The sequence below is a fragment of the Coenobita brevimanus genome, chromosome 49 (genome assembly GCF_032717465.1).
Source record: "Coenobita brevimanus isolate Jiangsu-jjx chromosome 49, ASM3271746v2, whole genome shotgun sequence".
Lineage (NCBI taxonomy): Eukaryota > Metazoa > Arthropoda > Malacostraca > Decapoda > Coenobitidae > Coenobita > Coenobita brevimanus.
In genome coordinates, this window is record NC_137002.1 from 6,341,976 (window position 1) to 6,357,745 (window position 15,770).

Here is a 15,770-nt window from a genome sequence, read left to right on the forward strand (position 1 = left end):
TTTCTGTATGTTTGAGCCAGTGAATATCCTCTTCTTTTGTTGCCCAGGTCTCACTACCATACAGCATTACACTTCTAAGACATGCTGCATACAAAGATCCTTAGCACGTAGGAAGAGCCCTCTCAATGTCAGGAGAGGCAACTGCTTCCTGAACTTTTATCAACCACTCCTCACCCTAGCCACAGAGCTAGCTCCAGTCCCACCTCGAGCACATAACATGTCTCCCAAATAACAAAGCTCTTCCACACACTCAAGAGACTCACCAGCAAGTTCAGTCCTTTCACACCTGACAATCTCCACCTGCTCTCCCTGACACACCACACATACAAAATCAGCATTATCTCACAGTCTACCTCTAATACCAATACATGTCTTATGCACCCATTTATCACAAACACTGCCCAAGATGGAATTACTTCCCACACCCTTGTGGCAAATTGCACCATGGTCACTCTCCCTCTTCTTTGACAGTACCGCCACCAACGCTAGATATCACTTTTGTTTTATTTGCATTTACTTTTAAGCCCTTGTGCCCCGTACCATCTCTCCACTTCCTAAATCTTTCCTCCTCCTCCCTTTCACTCTCTGAAATCAACACCAAATCATCAGCATGCAACATCTCCCACGGGAGTCCATTTCTGAAGTCACGTGAGAGGGCTTCAAGTACCATGATAAACAACAAGGGACTCAAAACACCCTGATGCACACTAACATTCACGGAAAACTCATCACTCAACTCTTCATTCACCCTTACGTGGGTGTGAGCACCCACTTACATGGCCATAACCAGCCACTCCTCGACCCCAAGTTTTCTCATTGTCCACTTCACCACCTCTCTAGGGACTGTCAAAGGCCTTCTCCAAATCAGCAAAAACAAAGTACAGTTCCCTTTCTTTCTCATATTTTTCCTGAAGCTGTCAAACAGTGTATACAGCATCAGTGGTCCCCGTGCCTGGCATAAACCCAAACTGCATCTCATCAGTATTAACTTTCTGTAATCATACATTCTAGAACTCTCTCCATTACCTTGATTATCAGATCTAAAAGCTTTATACCTCTATAATTTCCTCTTTCCTGGGCATCGCCCTTTCCCTTTTACACGTTTACAATTACACACTTAGCCAATCATATGGGACAACACATTCATGTACAGCTAATCATATTTATCAGGTCAGTGACTAACCTCACTCCTACATCTCCTGAGGCCTTCAACATTTCAGCAGTCAACCCAGACACCTGCTGCCTTCCCTACTTGCATCCTGCCTATTGCCTGACAGTAGCAGCGTCAATCAAAGGCCAAGGGCCAAGTACTGGATCTGCTGGCTACAACCTTCCCTGTCCTAGTCAAACTCCTCATTCAACAACCGGCTATAATGCGCTCTCCTTGCGTCTTTAATATCCCCTCTGTTCACCACTACCCTTCCTTCATGACTCTTCACACACTGCTCACCTATAATATCCCAATTCTCCCTCATCACCTTAAATATCATATTCTTCCTTTCCACACTAATTAGGTTATCAAGTAAGTCTGTGACTCAGACTTCACCCTGTATCCCTCAATTCCAGCCCTATACTTGGCAGCCAAGTATTACTCTTTTGTTATCACCCTTCTTCATTTCCTGGAAAAGCCTTATTTTGTCCTTAACTGCAGATTCTACACGCTCATCCTACCACCAAGTTACTTTATATCTTGGTGGGCCTCTTGTCCAAGCGCATTCTGCATCAGTAACTCATAGAGGTTGTTTTTGAGGGCTCTGAACTGTTCATTGACGCCTCTGTCAAAGGCTTCCCGTTCAGCCACCACTCTCCTCATCTCGCTATAGAAAGCATCCCTTACTGCTTGGTTTTCCAGCTTCCATATTTTCCTCCTTGGTGCTGAAGTCCTGTATATCATCACTCACTCTTTAAGTACCATGTCACACATCAATAATTTGTGCTGCTGCACGGAATCCTCGCTTCCTACAACTAATCCCCTGTCAGCCCTCCTGACCAGGAAATAATCTGTCAGACTGCTGTTTCCCCCAGACTTGTCTGTAATCAACCTACTCTCCCTCTTCCTAAAATGTGTGTTGGACATAAGCATGTTCGTTGCCTCCCCGAACTCGAGTATCCTTTCCCCTTCCTCATTTCTTGTACTATATGCACATCCCCCATGTACTCCATATCCATGAGCTGCTTCACCTACGTGATCATTTAAGTCCTCTCCCAAAATCACTATCTCATCCCCCATACCGCCTAATACACGTATTAACTCATCTCAAAATCTATCCTTCTCTACCTCATCCACTACTAATATCCTATCACTTACTCTCATAACATTCATAACATATTCCTTCCATTTCTCCTCAACCAACACACCCACACCCCTACATCCGCCTGTCCCCCTCTGCCAAAACAGCATATAATAGCAATCCTTCCCAGCAATCTTTCTGGCTGATCCACCAATGTACCGGACTTCTTGCAAACATCCTACATCCACCCACCTCCTCCTGGATGCCTCAACCACTTCCCCCACTATCTATCAATCTATTTCCAGATCCCACAATCCCGTAAGGTGTGGCTATTTGACTGTTCCACGGGGAGGGGCACTAACCCTTCACCAACCCACTTGTTGACACGTAGGGAGCACGTATGGTTTGGTTATATGGTTACCACCCAGCGTTGTAAATGGTTTCCTGGCTTACAGGAAACTATTTGGCTTGTCACTCAATGTAAAGCCACCTGTATGGGAAAGAAAAGCAATAAGAAGTGACGGGAAAGATGGGAGAAATAGGAAGAGAGGAGGGCAGGCATAGAAAGAATGATAAAGGCTAAGGAAGAAGTAGGCAGCGCTACATCAAGTGAGTGGATGATGGTCGCCACCACCTCCCACTTTACCCCTTAAATTTCCTACATTCCAAGACCCCACCATATCCCCCTGGATGATTTAATGTCCTCAGGCTTGCGTTGAAACTTTCTTGTACTTGGGACCTGGGACAAAATCAGTGTGAGCTGCCATTAGGTTACCAAGGTCGACTTATGCATGTTGGAGCCTTTATATACTATCAGACGATCCGAAAACATCTTAAGGCCCGTCCAGACGATCGAGCAATGCCCGCGGGCACAAGCGAGCAGTTTGCCTGTTGACGGGCTCACCGCTTGTGCCCGCGGGCAAATGTGTAAATTGCCACGGGCAATTTACGCATTTGCCCGCGGGCACAAGCGGTGAGCCCGTCAACAGGCAAACTGCTCGCTTGTGCCCGCGGGCATTGCTCGATCGTCTGGACGGGACTTTAGTCAACTGGGTAAGTGACGACTCCTTTTCCAAACATCTACAAAGATGAGGATGTCTGGAGAAGACAATCTGCTACCGGAATGAAGGGATTACCAACTTGACACTGGCATGCCCGTTTGCACAATGATCAAACACGGCACAAAATCACGAATAGTAAAAGTGAAACCAGACCTACACCATCTTTTGCCCAGCTCGGCAATCTCGGAATACCCTTGAAACCACTAAATTCAGTTACACTGCTTGTTTCAACTCATCAGATTATTCATGCACAGAACTGAAAACGCTGCACCAATGAAGTCAGTTCCTACAAACTCATATTTCACATTCTTTCCCAGACACTGCTGGGGTCATTCGTTGGATGACAATAACAATCCACTTATTTAGTAAACATACAGTTACAAAACAAACCTCGCAAAATTAGTTTCAGTAACCCACTTAGAATTGCTGTAATACAAACCACAGGGAGCAAAAGCAGAATAAACCTACGCCAAATAACTAGAACAAACCAAAATATGTATAATAACTTACACCCTACACACAATCATGAGAAGACCAACCCATTCCTGTATCACCCCCTTCTAGGCATCCTCGGTCCAATATAAGGTAAGCTATAAGCTTTCATTCAAGCCAGTTACAACAAATACTAACGACTAAAGCCCTGTCCACACGAGCGGGCAATGCCCGCGGGCACAAGCGAGCAGTTTGCCTGTTGACGGGCTCACCGCTTGTGCCCGCGGGCAAATGCGTGGCAATTTAAGTCCCGTCCACACGAGCGGGCAATGCCCGCGGGCACAAGCGGTGAGCCCGTCAACAGGCAAACTGCTCGCTTGTGACCGCGGGCATTGCCCGCTCGTGTGGACGGGACTTTACGCATTTGCCCGCGGGCACAAGCGGTGAGCCCGTCAACAGGCAAACTGCTCGCTTGTGCCCGCTGGTATGGACGGCTTAAATATACAGACTCAAGGCCTTTGCTGACAGTGAAAACCCTCACACGCCTTCAGAAGTCACAGGTAGGGCTGAAATACGCAACAGACGGTGTGAGGTCGTGTGTGCCTAGGGATACGAGCTGTACCAGATAGTAGGGTGGAATGCTGCTTAAAAGCATGTTCGTACAATATTATAAGCAATACCACTAAAACTATACATTTACATAATTTTGTAGTTTAACTGTCCAACGGCAGTTTTAGATTCCTAAAGTACTATAGCATAGTGTTCATACCCTATATAATTCGTTGAACAAGCCCATAAAATGCTTATAGAATAAGCTACGAGTGCGTATATTTCAATATTGCGGTCATAGTCACGCTCGCGGTGGAGATGGCCCCTGCATATTATAGAGCTCAGTGGATGTCGCAGATATTCAGTAAAAAACAGCTGTGTTACCCCTAAATTGGCTAGATTTGGAGAGAGAATGGAATGCTTCAACTAATGAAAAACAATCTGAAATGTATTATACCTTAATAAATCTTCCACCAGTAAATGAATGATAATTTCTATTTGTTTACTCCTACAAGTTCTTTGCAAAAGCCTATGTACTCTAAAATCCCACTTGGGGTTGCTTGAGTAAAATAAACCATTAAAATCTTTCCCTAGTTACCCCGCACTAACCCCATCTCTCCGCCGCTACCCCCTCACTGACCCCCCTTCTCCACCGCCACCCCCGCACTAACCCCCCCTCACTTGAGCTACCCCCGCACTCACCCTCCCTCTCCGGCACTACCCCCGCACTGACCCCCCCTCTCTTGAGCTACCCCCGCACTGACCCCCCCTCTCTTGAGCTACCCCCGCACTGACCCCCCCTCTCTTGAGCTACCCCCGCACTGACCCCCCCTCTCTTGAGCTACCCCCGCACTGACCCCCCCTCTCCTGAGATACCCCCGCACTTACCCCCCCTCTCCTGAGATACCCCCGCACTTACCCCCCCGCTCCCGAGCTACCCCCGCACTCACCCCCCGGTTTCTCGAGCTACCTCTGAACTCACTCACTCCACTCTGCCCCTACCCCCTCACAAACCCCCCCTACCCCCGCACTCACCCCCCCTCTCTTGAGCTACCCCCGCACTCACCCTCCCTCTCTCGTGCTACCCCCGCAGTCACCCCCCTTCTCCCTAGCTACCCCCGCATTCACCCCCCGGTTTCTCGAGCTACCACTGCACTCACTCCTCCACTCCGCCGCTGCCCCCTCACTCACCCTCCCTCTCCTGAGCTACCCCCGCACTCACCCTCCCTCTCTCGAGCTACCCCCGCACTCACCCTCCCTCTCTCGAGCTACCCCCGCACTCACCCACCCTTTCCTGAGCTACCCCAGCACTCACCCGCCTTTCACCCAACTCCCACTGTTATCCTCCTCTCCTCCCCTTAGCCTGCTGTTAAGATTATATATATATATATATATATATATATATATATATATATTTTAGCACCATCTACAGGAAAAGGAAAGTAACATCAAGACAGCAAAATATTTATTAATGCTGTTCTGCAGTTAACTTCCAGTCTCTGAAAACGGAAAGAATATATACACCAGTATGTTACTGAGGAAGGAGGAGGAGGAAGTGCAGGAGGGGGAAGAAGATGAGGATTAGGGTGGAGAGGAGGAGGGGAAGAAGAGAGACGGGGAGGGAGAGAAGGATGAGGTGCAGGAGGAGGAGGGGGGGGAATGGGGGAACGAGGAGGAGGTGGAGGAAGAAAAGGATGAGGATAAAGCAGAGGGGAAGCAGGAGTAAGAGTGACCTGGGGAGGAAGAAGTGATACAGGAGGGAGGGAAGAGGAAGTGGAGGAAAGGGAAGTGCAAGAAGGGGGAAAAGAAGAGGAGGAGGAAATGCTGGGAGGGGGAAGAGGAGGAGGGGGATGGAGAGGAAAAGAAGGGAGGGAGGAGGGGGAGGATGAGTGGGTATGAGGAACAGGAGAAGGTGCAGGAGGGGGAAGAGTTGTGGGAAGAGGAGGAGGGGAGAAGGAGGAAGAGTAGGAGAAGGAGGCGCAGGTGGAGGAAGGGGAAGAAGGAGGAGGAGGAGGCTCATCTGAAATGTGAAGAGGGAATAGCAGGCCTAAGTACCCCTTCTGCTGTCCACCATCCTCCTTTTGAGGGACAGGAAGGGAACTGAGTACAAAGAAGCATCAAGGAAAGCAAACAGCAACAGACCTAATGGACCTTTTCAGGCTGTTGTGGAGACATCTATGACAGTGTTACTGGTATGTAATTTATGAGCTGAAGGATAACAAAGCAGGAAGACGGAATAAGTGAAAATGGAAGAATGTTTGTGTATCCTGGCAGCTTCACTATCAAGACATCGGTGCCATCACGTGAAGGCATTCCTCCAGCATTTTTTTTTATTCGAAAAATCTCTTCAAAAAGCCTATTCAAAGCTAAATAAAATCGTATGTAATACTCCATTCACTTTAACTCTGTGCAAAATTTCCATCTCTCCACCTTAAATGTTGAGCTGTGACCACTGATTAACACGAGAGTATGTTGGTAAATATTATCACAAACGACAGTATACCAGTAGTGGCAGTAATTATTTATGAATATCAATACTCTCACACGACCCCCAAAAATCTGTCTCCAAAATCTCCCTCTCCAAAAATCTCTCCATTACTTAATAAAATCATCTGGAAGATGTATAGAAAAAATAATCTGACTGATGAGGTTAATGAAGGCCACATCTAATCCCCCCTCCCTCAGTTTGAAATCCCCCCTCCCTCAGTTTGAAAAGTCTCTGAGAAAGAGAGAGAAAATGTAGAATATGGAAAATTAGGAAAATTACTCGCTAAGAAGGACGAGTTAGGAAGCATACACAAAGTCTCACTGACCCTCGCTAGGTTGCTTCAAAGCACCTCTTCCTTTGTCATTTATTTTGCATTTGACACTTTCACAAAGGCCAAGGATGAGATGCAGGGATGGGGTGGAGAGGTATATGAGAGAGGGGGGTGTGAGTTGGGAGCAGGGCAGTGAAATGGCAGGGGACAGGGAGACGTGGAGGCAATTTGTTTGTTGCCACTCTGTATGGGATTGAGGTGTCTGGCAATAGATGGATAGACAAAGGAAGAGGTGTTGAGTATGAAGCCTCCCCTCCCAATATAACACCTGGTTGTATTCTTGTTACCTACATGCAGATACCAAGGTGCAATACAGTATTTGGGATAACTCACATAGCAAGAGGTGTTACGTACGAGGCCTCCCTTCCCAATATAAAGCCTGGTTTTGTTCTTCCTACCTACATGTGGATTCTAAGGTGCGATATATGGAATAATTCTTAAAGGAAGAGATGTTACGTATGAAGCCCATTCTCATAAAAATTATACTACAGCTTTACACTACATTCTTTCCACAGCACCTCTTCGTGACTAGTACTATATATTCTAGTGTCAGTGTCTTAGCTAAGTATGCACAATAGATGGCAATTTTAGGCCAAGTTAGAATAGTATGGCAGTGAAGGGGTTAATGAAAGCTATGGTTCATATTCTCCTAACATCTCTTCCTTAACGATTTATTTTCCAAGCTTCCCATTAACATCCCTTAGTTTGTTTCTTATGTCTTCAATATCAACATAGATGGCATGAATAATACACAAGAATGCAGTAACCGACTGAAGCAGAATATGAAATAAATCAATAAGGAAGAGGTGTTAGTGGGTAAGGAGGCTCCCCAACACCTCTCCCTTAACGACTTATTTTCCAAACTATTCACTGATACCCCCTGGTTTGCTTCCATCTTTTCAATACCAACACTGATGGCATGAATAACACACAAGAATATAGTAACGAAGCAGAATCAGAAATAAATCGGCAAGGAAGGATAGTGTTAGTGGGCAAGAAGGCTCACCAGCTCCTGTTCTTTAGCAATTTGTCCTCCAAACTACTCATTAATATCCCCAGACACCCAAGAATATAGTAACGGGGCAGAATCAGAAATATATCAGTTGGGATGAGGTGTCAGTAAGCTTTCAGCAAAACACACAAGAATAATAGTAACGAAGCAGAATCAGAAATAAATCGGTAAGGAAGAGGTATTAGTGAGCTCCCTGAATAACATAAGAATATAGTAACGAAGCAGAATCAGAAATAAAACTGTATTGAGGAAGTCTTAGGATGCTTCCTGAATAACACATAAGAATATGGTAACGGTGAAGAATCAGAAATAAATCAGTCAGAAAGAGGTGTTAGCAAGCTTCCTGAATAACACACAAGAATACAGTAATGGGGCAGGATCAGAAATAAATTGGTAAGAAAGAGGTGTCAGTAAGCTTCCTGAATAACAACACACAAGAATACAGTAACGAAAGCAGAATCAGGAATAAACCAGTAAGGAAGAGGTGTTAGCAAGCATGCTTCTGAGAGCGTGCCCTGCCCAGCCACTTATATATGCTATGTTTATTCATTACTGTTGTACTGCTTAGTCCAAATATTGTAGACTAGAGCAGTACAACCGTAGTGTAAGACACAACTTGCCTATGTGGATGAGCAAGGCTCAAGATACTCAACATACAATGCTGGCCACACTGCAATGCCTTGTGTATGTTGAGTATTTACATATTTTGACATACACACATACATACATATGTATTACAGAAATGACATACCAGACTAACTTCAACATTTATCCAATATGAAACTTCAGAATTTAATTATGCTAAATCAAAGTCTAGTACATTAACTCATTTCTGCTTTTATGTAAACTGTACTGTACTATTTTGCTGGTTACTTTGTCACTTTTTAACCTTTCACTGCTGCAAGTTTCCACATCTGATTCTCGTATATGAAAAAAAATCTGGAAAGCCAATAGTTTTTTTTTTTTTTTTTTACTCAGTAAAATTTTGAGTCAAGTGTTCAGTATCAAGGGGCAAGAGTGTACATTTCCATCTAAACTATTCCTTTTTAATACTAATAATAATCGGCTTCTAATTCAAATTGTAATCTTAGATACTGAAAGTTTTGATTAGTTCAGATTTGATATTCTGAAAACCTCAACAACACCAATAAGTTATTACTACCAGAAAATATTACTAGTAAAGACTTGTTATTTAGTTTTCAATTTCAGAGATTTCCATGCAGTCATCTTATGCCAAGGTTATTACCTCTGATATCCACATCAATTTCATTAGCAACTCAACAATGCACAATTTTGTATTACCAGACAGCTACTTGCATGCCCTGGAAATCAGTATTTTGGACAACCACTTAATGGTTTCCCATGATAATTACTGTTTCTGGAAGCTCTGTCCTTGCTGTTTAATTATTTCATAAACAAATTCATCTCCATTCTGACCTACAACAATTTATCTTCATTTAGAGCAGGGGTTCCCAACCTGGGGTAAATTACCCCAAGTGGGGTAATTTGGTCTTTTGTGAAGGGTAATGGGGGAGGTAAAAAAAAAAAAAATCAAAATCATACCAGTTATGATAGACTTTCAGATCTATACTAAAATTCAGAGATGAATGTTTAAAGTCATGTTTATTTGGTATCAGTGTTAATAATAAAAATAAATTACTCCTTGCAATAACTCTCTTGGTTTTAGCCTAACCTTTAATTAAGTCCTACATTCAAACTAAAATCTAGGCATCAAAATGTTAAGCAGCTAAAATGCAATTGTGGAAACATAAGCAATGAGGGGTAATGAGTGAAGGGAGGTGTGGAAAATGGGGTAATGGGTAAATAAAGGTTGGGAACCCCTGATTTAGAGTAAGGTGAATCACCTGATTTGTGGGCTTTCCCCAAAAAAAATTTTTTTACTGCCATTATGAAAATACACTACCATGCCCCAAGATGCCTACCAATCTTCCACATCACTGATAAGAGGCCATATTATAATGGAGACTGCAAAGGCATCAAGTTATCAGTAAAAAATTCTTAAGTGCATCAAAAACTGTGACTTCCAATAAAATACAACTTTGGATGCTGGCTTCTAATGTAAAATGCTCTTCCAGAAAATGTCATCTTTGCCCGCTGAATTTATACGATCATAATCTTTATAAAAGCTTTGATGTACCATATTTTTCATCCTGATCCCAATTTCTTTTTAAAATCTGAAATACCCATGTTTCTCAATACTGACACCGAGTTACTTCTGGTCTATTATAAACAGCATCTCATTTCCAATTCTAAATCTAATATAAAAACCATTTTATCTGTTACAGTTTTTTAAGGTGCACAGCAGTACTTCAAGACTTCCAATTATGTGCAAAGACTACCTTATACAAGCCAAATCCACTAAGTTGCCCTGTGGTATATATCTGACTTTAATCTTAATTTCAGTTTACTTGTCCTCATGAAACAGAACCCACAGATGGCATTTATAGACTGATTAGAAACAGATTTACAGACTGTTCACCAGTAAGTACAAAGTGATTACAGGACAGATGGCATGCCACACGTATGTTTTGACTAAGGGAAGGCTATTTGCCAAGAAAAATTAACAAGCAGCAGCATTTTAAAGCAGGCATTTTTTTCCATTAAAGGAAGGGGTCTTGTGTATATCATAACAAGGGTTCAATATTTTCTACAGCACCAGCTATATTTTATTTTATTTTATTTTTTTTATCACTTCACTAGACAAGTATTTTCATTGTTCTCAAATTTAAAAAAGGAAAAAAATATGGTACATCACTAGCAAAAGAACTACAATATTAAACAATGTTTAACCAGTGGATTTACTATAAACTGCATTAAGTACAGCTGCATATAGTCCTCATTTAATCACGTTCTAATATCAATACCTCCATACAGATGCAGATAAACTTGCATACATAGGTATATATATATAGGCAGGACTGAAACTGCCAAAATTTTAAATAGTTCCTGGTACAAATCAAGTTAATGGCATAATGCTGACTTTCCATATGTACAATTGTCAAATATCAAAATCCCTCTGCTCCCTATCCTCTGAAATTATGGTGGACTGTAGGAGAAAGGCAACTTCAGCCTGCAGACCACTTAAGTGTTCATGTGTCTGGACCCACAACATTAACATGAACACATAACTACAGTATATCTTTTATGATGAGTGTTGTCCACATATCAAGGAGCAGACTTCAATTTCTTGTTTAATGATCTGCAGACTTGACAAGTCACTCACCTGCAAGAAGAGAAACATTTATCACTTTCTGTTCGGGCTACACCTATGAAAGTTTTTTTTAAAACCAGTTATAAGAGTTTATAATACCTGTCTACTTAACAGCCACAAGCACCATGATTAACTAGCTCCAGTAAACTGTACAACTAACCTTTTATAACTACAATCATACTGATCAAATTTACTGGATTCTGTGCAAATGTACTTAAATAATTCAGCTTGATCAGTTATCTGGCAGCAACAAGATTAACCTACAGTAAAAAGATCATCCAGAATGAATGGATTACTTGTTAAAAAAAAAAAAAGAGTCCATCCACCAATGGACATTCATAAAGGAACATTATTTTAATAGACTCAAACATACACAAACAACAATAAGGAAGGATGGGACTGCATATTGGTGATGGGGAATAGACTGAGATGGTTTGGGCATGTGAAGAGGACAGAGATGACAACTGGGTGAAGAATCTGATGTTGAACATCAGGGGTAGGCTTGCAAAAGGCAGACTGAAAGACCTGACACATGTTAAGAGTGACTCAGGGATAAGCAACTGAACAGCGAAGCTGTCAGAGCTTGGGCAGCATGGAATCAACATTAGAGGTCCCAAAGTTGAAGCATGCATGCTTATTGGAGCCTTTGTAAATGATCACCATTCATGTGTGTGGTGTGCCAGGGAGTGCTAGTACAGACTGATAGGCATGAAAGGCTTTGATCTGGCAAGTCTCCTGAGTGAGTGGATGAGTTTTATTATTTGGGGGACATAATATGTCCCCCAAATAATAAGGCTCATCCACATTATGTGCTGGAGGAGGGACTGAGCTAGGCGAAGGAGTGACTAGAGGAAGTTCAGGGAGCTTCTGCCTCTTCTGACACAAAGTGCTCTCCCTCCAAGCTAAGGGATCCTTGTACGCAGCATGTGGTAGGAGTGTAATGCTGTATGGTAGCGTGACCTGGACAGTGAATGAAGAAGATATTCGTAGCTCACAAGTAGAGAAATGAATTATTAGATGTATGTGTCGTGTGTCCTTGAACGAGAGGCCTTGGGGGTTAGGATTGTGACTGAAGAATTGAGAGGAAGGATAGGACTTTAAGGTATTGGTGTTGTGATGAGAGTTATATTAAGATGTTTGGGCATGCGAACAGGATGAAGGATAACAATTGGGAGCATAAGACGAGGTGTGAATATACAGGGCAGAGCTGCGATAAGCAGACCGAAAAAAAGACATGAGGTCAGAATGTGTCCTCAGGGATAAAAAAGTAGGTAGGCTACCTGAGATCATGCAGCATGGGAGACTGTAGCTGGTGTTTGTTTATATATATATATATATATATATATATATATATATATATGTGTGTGTGTGTGTGTGTGTGTGTGTGTGTTTACCTGAAATCCTAGAGTTCTTTAGAGTCTGGCCAAGTCCTGAGGAACTCCGAAGAGGTATGTAGGTCATAAGTAATCCTGGTAAATCTCTTCCTGGCTTCCACACCCAGCTTACCATCACACATTATTACTTAGGATCATTTGGGGCTTAGTTAGAACAGCAGTTGTCTTGTAGTTCTGACGGTCAGAGGTCAGGGTTCAATTTGTCTGTAGGATCACTGGACCATCCTAGAAAAAAAAAAATGAGGTGAAAATCTGGCCTCACTATTCTAATTTTATCAATTAATTAATGGCAAGCTTCTCTATCTCCTGCCAATTAATTGTGTATCGGAGATATGTATGTGTTGTAGTGCCAGCAGCTTGGCTTTTACTACGGTACTTGGGGAACCTGGTAGAGTTCCCCGCCTGAGTGTTATGCAAGGCCAGTTACCAGGCCTTGGCCTCACATTATTCCCATAGTAGTACCTCCTAGGACAAAGGTAGCCATCCACCTACAGTACTACCTTTTTTGGTGGGCTAACAGGTGCTACACCTTGCCCAAGGATGACTTGGGACTATGCAGGGCAGGGGTGTCCATCTTCCCTGAGCTGGACACATGACCCAGCTTTATACCACATCTGGTCTGATGGTCTATAGATGGGCTGTCCAACTATGGGTGCTTGAAGCCTCAACAGGGAGCACATAAACTGTCCCTAGGATGCAGATTCTACTTCCCATATTAAAAAATATGATGATCTTGAGCAATACTGCCGAGATCTCTTTGGGGACAAAAATTAAAGACAAACAAATTCTCAGACACACCTCAGGAGGTAAAAGTCTGCTTGCAATGTAAGTGATGTAACTAGTACATGCCTATATCAACACAAATGGGAGAAATGGCATTCCCCCGAGCTAGACCCTGTATTGGATCATATAGCCCTGCTAGGTTACAGGTGTGAGCTACCCCACCTGGCACTGTAGTCTCTGGGTGTGGCTTGAACTCATGACCCCCTGGTCCAGAGCCTGAAGCTCTACCTCTGAGCTACCATGCCCCCCCCCCTCCATATGTCAACACAAAGCAACCTTCAATTCCTGGTCCCCTTATTCTTTCAACTGCCTAACATGAAATAATGGCTACACAAAAGGACCTTGCTTTTCTATATAGGAAACTGAATATAACAAACCACCTTCCAAGATATGCAATAGTTTCTATCTTTCTATAATCAGATGCCTTAATTCTGGAAGGAATGGCCACAAACAAATCACCTCCACCTTGTCCTTCACCATCAGACTGCCCTCTCTCAGTTCACACATCCCTCACTGACATCACTCCATCTCTCTATCTCATCCTCAGTCTCCCTTTCTCTCACCAACTCAATCTCATTCACATACTCTCCTGCTCAGTCTCTCATTCTCTCCACATGGCTCAAGGTACTTTTACTACCCTATTTTTTTCAGTAATTTCTGAAGAATGTGATAAATATACACATCTGCCTGCACCTGCACTCTATATTTTGGAATGCAGGCTTATCACATCTGTAGTTAGTTTCCTTTCATCTAACACAACTGGGCCACCCCCACAATTTTCCATACTAAATCCTTTTTGCTTATACTTCAAACAGCCTTTGTCATGAGGGTGGAGTAAGTCCTCATAGTAACTAATCAACCCTCAAGTCTGACTACCCCTGGCCATTAACTAGGCTGAAATGGGTGAATTTGCTGAGCTACAACCAATACAGTTCAAGCTGAATAAGGTCAGGGGCATCTGTCAGATTAAGTATACTATAACAACTATGGACTTTCTATAAATATCCATAACAATCTTGGGCTTCTCCTTCCCCTTCACAATTAAAATTTAAGCAAAGGAACAAGAAGCATAAATGAAAACAGTCACAAGTCATTATTACTAGTGTGGTGGAGTAAAGATTCCAAGGACTTGAATGGTTAGTGAATGAGTGTGTGAGACAATTACCTGGGCAGACTAGTTTAGTTTCTCCTATAATCCCCCTCCCCCTCTTATCTCTCTGAACCCTATCTTTAAGTGGGAAGGGGTCTGGATGCTGATGCTGATACATTTTTAATACAAGTATCTCAACCTTTTTTCCATACAACTGTACTGATTACTGTAACTAGTCTTAAAACTGCCATCTCTCCATCTCAAATGCTGAGCTACAGCAGGATATTAACAACAGAATATGGTGCTTATCAAAGAGAAGTGCAACGGAGAGGATGCTGAGCTGCAGTGTTGTATTTTTCTAACACCGAGTTGAAGGAAACGGGCTGGGGGGAGGGGTGGGGACTGGAATACTGTAAATTGAAGTTAACCGTCAAATCAGCTTCATAGGTAGCATCAGAATTTACACCTAAGAAACATAGTCATTTTGCTGACTACATTGCATCTGATCTGCACCAGGTACTGAACTTTCCATAGCACTTTTCTGTGACTAGCACCATTATTCTAATGTTAATTACCTGTTCTAACTTAGCAATCAAGGTGGAGAGATGGGACTTTTACATCTAGTTAAGTAAACAGAACACTGTCTTTAATAACACCCACCTAATTTTTTGCATTATTATACTGTACAAGAGTATCCAAGATGTAAGAGTAGCCCAGTTTCATCACATAAATCAACCATGCCAAGTTTTCGAAAGCTTGGATGAAGTGTGAATAACTGTGTAGTCCTTTTCACTGGGTCTGCAATTTGATAGTTATCCTACTTCTGTGGTTTACCTTGCCTTTGTTTCTGGATTATATCTCACCCCACCTCTTTGGAGTGAATTACAGTTGGCATGATGATGACGACAGGTGGTGGTGATGCTTACCCATTACAGAACGAGAGACTATGAGATGATTGTGATGAATGGTCAAGACCCTTACCCATAACGTCATGAGAAACTATCTATTCGATCTATCTATAGCCAGACTACTTTATTTATATGTATTAGAATGGATATCAGTAACTAATAAGTTCGCTCTTAATCTCTATACGATTCAGTAGTTCGCAAAGACAGTGATGTGCAGGGTAGAATAAGTAGACAAAATGTATTTATTAAAGACGTGACA